Raw genomic sequence first — 10,093 nt, 5'->3', positions numbered from 1 at the left:
CAGAGTTAAGTTGGCTTGGGGAACTGGTGGGGCATCAGGTCCCTCAAGGTTGGTTGGAGAGGGTGAGGGGGATGGAGATGGATGTTGTAAGGGGGAAGCTGGGAGAATGGAGATTCTGGTGGGGGTCTTTTAGTAGCAGTTTTAAGAACAGATAGGCCAATGAGACCCATCCAGTCCAACAGTCTGGCTAAAACCCAGGTGCCACTATTGACCCCCGGCTTAAATTAGAACATTTTCTGTAATGAGACTTGATACTCTTTTCAGTTAAAATGTTTAAATAATTATTAAAATTATTCTCACAAAGTTATGGTAACGGTTATGTTTACATTTCATGTTTGTATATTTTGTATGTTCGTAAACTGATATCAAAAAAATAAAATGTAGGCTGGCTCACAACTGTTATGGTTTGGCTCACAAAGAATTTTTTTTTGCACACAGAGCTTCAGAGCTTAGAGGGAACATTGGTTACCTCTACTGTAGAAAAATCGTGTTATAGCTGAAGCACTGATATTAGCAGTATTTATTGCATGTTTGCGTTGGATAAACCAAGACGCATTGTATTGAAAATAGAGGCCAAGGTATCTGAAGTGCTTAACTTGTCCTATTTCTTTTCTGCCAATTATCCATTTAAATGGTTTCCAAGTTTTAGAGAAGACTAGGATTTTTGATGTCCCATGATTCAGCTGTAACTTGTTGGTTGTAAAGAACTCAAGGCAATGGGTCAGTAAGCATTTTAAGCGAACTTTGGAATGGGACGACAATACTGTATCGTCAGCATACAGAAGTAGGGGTATGTGTAAAGAGTCAAGTTTGGGGCTATGATAATCAACTCCTGACAAGTGAGGGGCAAGGTCACTGAGAAAAAGATTAAATAAAAAGGGAGCTAGAATGCAACCCTGTTTGACTCCCATATTAGTAGGGATTTTTGGGGTTAATTTGCCTGCTAATGAGCATTTAATTTGGCAAGTGTTGAAGGTATATAGCTTCTTGATAAGCATAAGAAGTCTTTTGTCCATATTTAGTTGATTTAATTTAACTCAAAGAAGTTCCCTATCAATTGAGTCAAAAGCTCCCTTCAGATCTGGGAAAGCCACAAATAATTTTGAGTTATTTTAAATAACATACTTATTGATCAAATGAGAGAATAGTACAATGATCTAAGGTTTTTTTTTCCCTTTGCAAAAAAACTAACTGTTCTTGACCCAAACCTTTTTGCTGCAACATCCAGAAAGTAAGCTTGGCTAATGAATGTTTAGTATACAACAATGGGCAAGTTGTATACTAAACATTTATTAGCCAAGCTTACTCTCTGGATGTCGCAGCAAAAAGCTTTGGGTCCAGAACAGTTAGTTTTTGCAAAGGGATTGATTTGCCATGTACACTTATTTAAGTGGCAATGAAAGCCTTATACCAGGGGGTTGGGGTGGCAAGTATAGCATGTGATGTACCTTCCAGCACAGTCTACAGTGTTTGCTTGCCTGTATGCCACCCAGAATACAGACTGGTTGTATGCCGCTGTGTCAAGGAGACATAGCACTAGAGATAATAAAACAGTAAGCAAACAGGATCCCTCACCAGCACAGTGATTCAGAAATGTGATTGGTTTAAACTATACTTTGGAAAAATTTAATCTGTTTAACATATTGTAGGATTGATGAGTGAGATTACATAGTATTAACCAATGATAGACAGTAAAATAATTCTGCTTTGTTATATGAAAGGGATGAGGCCAGGTTTTGATATTAGTTTACTTGGTGGTGGTGGAAAGTGCCATCAAGTCACAGCCAACTTATGGTGACCCTGTAGGGTTTTCAAGGCAAGAGACAATCAGAGGTGGTTGGAAATTGCCTGCCTCTGTGACATGACCCTGGACTTTGTGGCTTCCTATCCAAGTACTAACCAGGGCCAACCCTGCTTAGCTTCTGAGATCTGACAAGATTGGGCTAGCCTGGGCCTCCAGGACAGGGCAGCATTATTATATATTGCACTAAAGTGGAAAAAGTTAAACTCACCTTCCGTTATGGATTGGTATTGGAGAATTTGGGAAATTGTTTTAATGACAAACTTAACTTCTTTTGCAAAATTGAAGGAAATGTTTAGAAACAAATAAATGTATTTATATACAGAGAGAGAGAGAGCATATGTTTATGTGCTAGAATAAGTAAATTTCAAGACGGAGTTCATCCTTATGTATCTTTAATGGACTTAAATTTTTCATGGTTATTCTTAATTATAAAAACTATTTTTAAAAGAAGATCTGACTGTCACAGGTGGTCAGAGTTTGTATCTCTGACTTAGAAACACCCTCCCCATGTTCCTTTGCCCTCCAAAGAATAAACTTTGAGAATATTATTGAAAAGAAAAATGTAGCCACAGTACATCTATTAATATCTGGGGGGAAAGTTAATTAGGCCCCATGGAAAAATGAAGATCTCCTGTATGATACTTGTAAGTTAAATAATGTAATTAAAATATCATTTTCTTTAACCATACAGGCTAGCTGAAAGCAGTGGGGTTATGTTTTTCTCCTTCTTTTTAAAGCTCCAGTAATAAGGTTTTGCTTGAATAATCCCATTATTTTATTAACAATTTGCTCTTCAGTAATAATCTTTTAAGAATGCTAATTTACATCATGTACTCAATCAGTCTGATATTAATTGTTGTTTGAGAGATAATTATTAGAGCTTAGATTATATGTTAAGATACTTCTTTAATGAGGTATCAATGTAGAAATGTAGGGCCTTCACCACAACTAACCCAATGCACCATTCTGTTCAAGTAGCTGTACTAAGATCTGGGTTGTAAGAGCCTTTCCCAGGGTTTAACAGAGGTATCAGTGTCTTATCTCAGTACAGCAGCCACTGTTCTGTCTCAGAGTAACAAGTTTGATGCATTGAAACGTGCACAGGGACAGAGGCCTGAATTGACTACAGTAGGAGACAGGTCAGGATCCCATATAGTTTTAAGTTTAATGACATCCAGTCTCCTGATTGCCCATTTCATTCCACTGTTTCTAGTCAGGGCTAGTTCTAATGGTACATATGTAATAGAAAAAGAGAAATTTCCAAAAGGTCATGAAGATCTATGCAAACAAATCAACTAGTCTTGATATATTTTGTGCTGTGTTGTGCTGTTGTGTTGTGCTGTTCCTCACAACAAGACCTCACACTCAAAAAAAGCCCCTTCTGTTTACTGTGTACTTGATAATCCAAAACTTACTCTGTATATGTACTTTTTCCTTTTGGCCTGATTTCATAGTATATAAGAGTAAAGCTGAAAATTTAAATTAATAAATCTTGGGATAAACAGAACTTTATTCACTCAGTCTCTCAGTATGGTAAGAGGCAAATGTTGCTGTAGGCACCTATACAATTTTATCTGTTCTTTAAACACTTCTAATGTGTTTGTATCCACTGTTTTTTCCTTTTAACTTCTGTGGGGTTATTTTAGGATAATCTATTATGTGGCCAGGACCCAAAAAGCCCCCTACAAGTATAGAAATGCTTCCATGTGTACTGTATCTATGGCACCTTTATATTTCAAACATAGCTTCTTAAATGGTGTTAGGTCAGAAGGTTTTCTGGGTTAGTTTGTCAGGCAGTGTGGGGATCTTAATTCAGAAAGGTGCATTAGAAAACCAGCTTCCTCAGTTCCAGGCTTACATCTACTTCTGTTTGTTGGCTTTGTTTGCAGTTATATAACTGATAGTTTTGAATATGCTTTGAATACAAAATATTGATACACTCTGCATTTATTCACTGTTAGTTCCTAATATCATATGTTTATTTTTCAGGCTAAATACAAAGAGCAATTTATTAAGGATATGAAGAATCACTCTTTCAATCCTCTGGAAAGTGCTGCTTTCAGGCAAGCACAAATTGCATCTGCCTTAGCAAGTAATGTAAGTTGGGTTGTCTTAGCACAACTTCAGAAAGCTTTCGTCTCCATTGCATTTCTGAATTGCTGTTGTTCAGTGAGATTTCTCTTTTACTCTTAGCTTTTGCTTAACCTATAACCAGAAGTTCAGAACACTGTTTGAAAGGGTTAAAATGTGCTCCTGTATTCAGAGTGGAATGATTTATGGCCATTTTTTTTTTTTGCCACACAGTGGTAGATGAGTGCCACCTAATGGTCATTCTGAATGGCAGGAAAAAATGAAAAGAAGAATCTGCTTTTCTGCTGAGTGATGGTGAACTTGTGGATTTCACTATTCCTTGCTTTTGTTCTTTAACCATGTATATTATTATTCTTGTAGGTGAAGTACAAGAAAGACATGGAAAATCTCCATGAGCCAACATCCTCACTTCCAAACTTACTGCATTTAGAACATGCTTTGAACGTTAGCAAAATCCATAGTAATGTAAGTTGGCTTTCTTGTAATGGTCTACATTTATAGAATTTTAAACATGAATCTAGTTGCACTTCTATGGTGCCTGGATACTATGCAAATCTTAAGATGATGCCTGAAGAAACAGCAGAGCAAGGTGCCACAATGATAGAAACACACTTCTTTACAGAATTAGAATGATGGAATTTATGCTTATTCTGTGTCTGCCAGAATGGAGTGCCAGCATATTTCACAGTAATGGGTAGCAGTTCACACTTGCATGTTGCACCACTTCATGCCTTCCATTGCAAGATGTGCAACTCAACATATGATCTCCCTCCTTCTATGGGGACTCTTTCTGCTGTAAAGCAAAGAATGAAACAGACACAATGGCAGAGATTAAAAAGCCAAAATATTGTTGAGGACTATGGCTACAAACTCATTTGTCTGAAGCTAGTTAGTGTGGAGGAAACACTGCAGTGGCCTGGCCAGGAGAATGCTGCATAAGGCACACAGCCAAAGTACCTTCCTTGGCACAGGCCCTGGCCAGCAATGAAGTTTTTCCATTTTATTCTCTGTTCCCATGGTAGATTGGGGAGATCCCCCAGTGATCTGCTATCCCCAATGGTTCTTCACTGGCTCAAAACAAGGGATTAACTTGTTGGCCTACTGAGCCATAAAAGATGTGAAGAGTTGCCTTCATTCTAGGGTTGGGGGTTATATAGCCCTGCTGGCTTTGGACTTACATAGTCCCAAACTCATTACCTGCTGCGTAGTCATTTCCTTTCTTTTATCACTGGAACAGAAAGGTGCCTTTTCACACATTAAAATATGGTTTGATGTCGAAATCATCAAGTGATAAAGAAACATGTCTGAATTGACAACCAAACTATTTTTTATCCATGAGATATGTCTGCAGGGCTCTTTTTGTAGAAAAAGCCCAGCAGGAACTCATTAGCATAATACGCCACACCTAACAGCAGGAACTCATTAGCATATTGGGCCACACCCCTGACAGCACAGCTCATTAGCACATTAGGCCGCACCCACATGTTACCAGAAGTGTGGTTATCCAGCCACACCCATCATGTGCTTGTTATTCTGTTTACCTTGTTTGTTGTCAAAACCCAGGGCCTTTTTTGTAGCAGGGACTCCTTTGCATGTTAGATCACACACCCCTAATGTAGCCAATCCTAATGAGTTTCTGCTGTTGGGTGTGGCCTATTATGCTAATGAGTTCCTGCTGGGCGTGGCCAACTTGGGAGCCAGCTGGAACTCCGTTCCTGTGCGTTCCTGCCCAAAAATAGCCCTGTGTCTGGGTGATTTGACCTACTACAATGTTAGCAGTACATGCAGACCTAAAATTATTTCCAGACTTTGAACAGTTACCTCTGTTTCACTTTAACTTTGAGTATAGCTCAGTGGGAATTGTACAGAATTCAAACAATTGTGTTACATAGCTACAAGAAAGATAAGTACACAGGATTTTGGGTGCCAGTTTTTGCCCTTTGTGATTTAGTATTAGAATGTATTTTTAAATTACTTTTCTAAGCTGCATATTCTAATGCAGCGTGTTGTCTAAGAGTATTTTAGTTTTCACAATGTTTTAATTGCTTCCACTAGGAGGCAGCCAGAGACTGTCAGATCTGAGCTCTTAATATATGAGCAATTCAAAAAAACTCTGAAATTGTGAAATGTATTGGCTTCGTTTGGGATCAAAAGGACTTGCTGTTTCACCATCAGCCCCCTCACTTCCTAAAAATCTACCCCTTTAAGTTTGGATTTCCTCAGAGCTGTATACCTGGAGGTGTGAAAGGCTGTCATCAGAAGTTGAAGCCTTTTGTGCATGAGAACCTAGTTTACATTTAGAGTCTAGGCTCTGTTATTTATATTCACAAACTATAATGCTGAATTCCAAAGCTGTACATAAGCTGCAGTAGAGTGTGTGCTGTTGCATGTGCCTACCGAATGAGTGGATTGTGCAATAACTTCAGTAGCTTTGATCATGGGTTTTGGAGAGGCGGAAAGCCCCTAAGAGGTTGTCAGTGCTTCATTGCTGCTTGTATGATCATGTCAAGACTTGGGAACACACATGCAGCCCTGAGTGTGGTTTCCTTGTGCATGTTGGTCTTGCTGGATCATAGTGACAGGTTGCTTTAAAAAAAACCCTGTTTCACAGTTTTACAATTTTGCAATAAATTCTAGAAAAATAGAAAGTTTTTTAAAAAATGTTTTATCCTGTATAAAGAAACTGTGCTAACTGATAGTTGTTTGGCCTGTATATATACAGATATGTTTTGGTATTATTTGTTTCAGTATGAATATAAGAAACTATTTGAGAAAAGTAAGGGACTGTATCATTTTGAACCAGATACGGTTGATCAGCGGCTCCACAAAGAAAATGCAGTACTGCAAAGTCAGGTATGCATGCAGTTTTCACAACCCATTGCTCTGTGCATTTAGGGAGCAAACGTTATGTACTTCTATAAACAGAGCAATGCTCTGCATATATAAAGGACAATTCCTGGGCACATATGAAGCATTTCCATGCATTGTGAAAAATGGGGAAGCCCCCTTGTATGTGAAACTTACATGTGATCATAATGTTGTTGAGTTCAACATTTGTATAAATAGGGAATTGGCCAAAAAGACTCACACAACCACTTTTAACTTTAAAAGGGGTAATTTCTCTGATATGAGGGGACATGTGGGAAGGAAACTGAAAGGAAAAGTAGAAAGGGTCAAAACCATTGGGGAAGCTTGGAAACTATTTAACTCCTGACAAAGATATGTAATCTTTCCTTAAAATCTGCCTCCATTCCTGAGGATTGGAAGGTAGCTAATGTCACTCCCATCTTTAAAAAGGGTTCCAGAGGAGATCCGGGAAATTACAGGCCAGTCAGTCTGACGTCGATACCGGGTAAATTGGTGGAAACCATTATTAAGGAAAGAATTAGTAGGCACATAGATGAACAAAACCTATTGAGGCAGACTCAGCACGGTTTCTGTAAGGGAAGATCTTGTCTCACTAACCTGTTAGTGTTCTTTGAGGGGGTGAACAAACATGTGGACAAGGGGGATCCAATAGATATTATTTACCTTGACTTCCAGAAAGCTTTTGATAAAGTTCCTCATCAAAGGCTCCTAAGTAAGCTCAAAAATCATGGGATAGAAGGACAAGTCCTTTTATGGATCAAAAACTGGCTAGTTCATAGAAAACAGAGAGTGAGTGTAGGTGGGCAATTTTCTCAGTGGAGGGTGGTAAGCAGTGGGGTACCGCAGGGATCAGTACTTGGTCCACTGCTTTTTAACTTGTTCATTAATGATTTGGAGATGGGAGTAAGCAGTGAAGTGGCTAAATTTGCGGATGATACGAAGTTGTTCAGGGTGGTGAAAACCAGTGAGGATTGTGAGGCACTCCAAGGGGATCTGTCAAGGATGGGCGAGTGGGCGTCAACATGGCAAATGGGGTTCAATGTGGCCAAGTGCAAGGTGATGCACATTGGAGCCAAAAATCCTAAATATAAATACACATTGATGGGGTCTGAACTGGCAGAGACTGATCAAGAGAGAGATCTTGGAGTTGTAGTAGATAACTCACTGAAAATGTCGAGACAGTGTGTGACTGCAATAAAGAAGGCCAATGCTATGCTGGGGATTATTAGGAAGGGTATTGAAAACAGATCAGCCAATATAATAATGCCCCTATATAAATCAATGGTGCGATCTCATTTGGAGTACTGTGTGCAGTTCTGGTCACCACACCTTAAAAGGGATATTATAGCTTTGGAAAAAGTGCAGAAAAGGGCAACTCGAATGATAAAAGGGTTGGAACACTTTCCCTATGAGGAAAGGTTAAAGCGCTTAGGGCTCTTTAGCTTGGAGAAACGACGACTGAGGGGTGACATGATTGAGGTTTATAAGATTATGCATGGGATAGAGCAGGTAGAGAAAGAGGTACTTTTCTCCCTTTCTCACAATACAAGAACTCGTGGGCACTCCATGAAACTGCTGAGCGGTCGGGTTAGAACGGATAAAAGGAAGTACTTCTTCACCCAAAGAGTGATTAACACATGGAATTCACTGCCACAGGAAGTGGTGGCGGCTACAAGCATGGACGGCTTCAAAAGGGAATTAGATAAGCATATGGAGCAGAGGTCCATCAGTGGCTATTAGCCACAAGGTATAGATAGGGGCTCTGGGGCAAGTGATGCTCTGTCTTCTTGGTGCTTGGGGGGGGGTCAACAGTGGGAGGGCTTCTAATGTCCTGGCCCCACTGCTGGACCTCCTGATGGCACTGGTATTTCTGGCCACTGTGTGACACAGAGTGTTGGACTGGATGGGCCTTTGGCCTGATCCAACATTGGCGTCTCTTATGTTCTTATGTGCATGCTGCCTTCTTCTGGCAATATTCCATCCAAAGAAATAGACTTTGTTGGTCTTAAAGGTGCCACTGGATTCATACTTTGTTTTGTTAACCACAGTTAGTCTTAAATACGGTTCTGCATTCTGTACAAACATGGACATCGTAGCTTACTCCTGGCTAGGGACATATGAACACCTGCCAGTTTGGCTCATGCTCTGTTCACTGATCACAAGCAGGGACGATTTTTCGAGGACTGGTTCAGTAAGTCATCAATCTGTTTGCCGGTATTCAACATGTTGCTTCACTGTATTTATTCCTAGCCATGCATTGCGACTGAGGGGTGACATGATTGAGGTTTATAAGATTATGCATGGGAAAGAGCAGGTAGAGAAAGAGGTACTTTTCTCCCTTTCTCACAATACAAGAACTCGTGGGCACTCCATGAAACTGCAGAGCGGTCGGGTTAGAACGGATAAAAGGAAGTACTTCTTCACCCAAAGAGTGATTAACACATGGAATTCACTGCCACAGGAAGTGGTGGGTGCTACAAGCATGGACGGCTTCAAAAGGGAATTAGATAGGCATATGGAGCAGAGGTCCATCAGTGGCTATTAGCCACAAGGTATAGATAGGGGCTCTGGGGCAAGTGATGCTCTGTCTTCTTGGTGCTTGGGGGGGGGTCAACAGTGGGAGGGCTTCTAATGTCCTGGCCCCACTGGTGGACCTCCTGATGGCACCTGGTATTTATGGCCACTGTGAGACACAGAGTGTTGGACTGGATGGGCCTTTGGCCTGATCCAACATTGGCGTCTCTTATGTTCTTACGTTCTTATGAAACTTGTATGTGAAACTCTGTATATGCATGAGCAAAATGTAATTTTTAAATTTGCTACAGTTTTGATCAATGTTCTATTTTATTAGGTTAAGTACAAAGAAAAATATGAAAAATCTAAAGGCAAGTCAATGCTAGAGTTTTCCGATACACCAACATACCGAGTTTCGAAGCAAGCTCAACGGTTTCAAAGCAAGGTTGGTGGAATGTTTATTTAAACCTAATTATTATAGCACTATCACTACTATATTGTGTGTAATTGTGTGTGAGGAGGAGTTATTAGTACTTATGCTCCCCTCCATTGGTTTAGATCAAAAGTGCTGTTTTAAGCTAACCAGGGGTCATTTCCTGTAAGAGCGCACAGGAGCGGAGCTCCGGCAGTAAAGAGCCCAGGGGGTGGGCACATGCAACAAGCCCCACCCCCTGCTCCCAGCAGCCCTCAGTCAGAGCAAGAAGCAGCCAGGTAAGTTGCAGAGCCCCCTCGGCCCCCGGTCCAAAACAGTCCAGTGACACCTTTAAGACCAAGTTTTATTCAGGTACAAGCTCTCCCTCCTCTGTGAGGATAGAT

The 10,093-nt window shown here is 40.3% G+C and overlaps 1 protein-coding gene across 1 annotated transcript in view; it reads left to right on the top strand.

The window, feature by feature from the left end:
• Positions 1 to 10,093, top strand: part of NEBL (nebulette) — a 215,919-nt gene that overhangs the window by 166,279 nt on the left and 39,547 nt on the right. The gene's annotated exons all lie outside the window — the stretch shown is intronic.

This window comes from Gekko japonicus, unplaced genomic scaffold (genome assembly GCF_001447785.1).
Source record: "Gekko japonicus isolate JY-2015 unplaced genomic scaffold, Gekko_japonicus_V1.1 scaffold101, whole genome shotgun sequence".
NCBI lineage: Eukaryota > Metazoa > Chordata > Lepidosauria > Squamata > Gekkonidae > Gekko > Gekko japonicus.
Note: the sequence above shows the minus strand (reverse complement) of the source record. Positions and strands in the feature narration are given on the sequence as shown.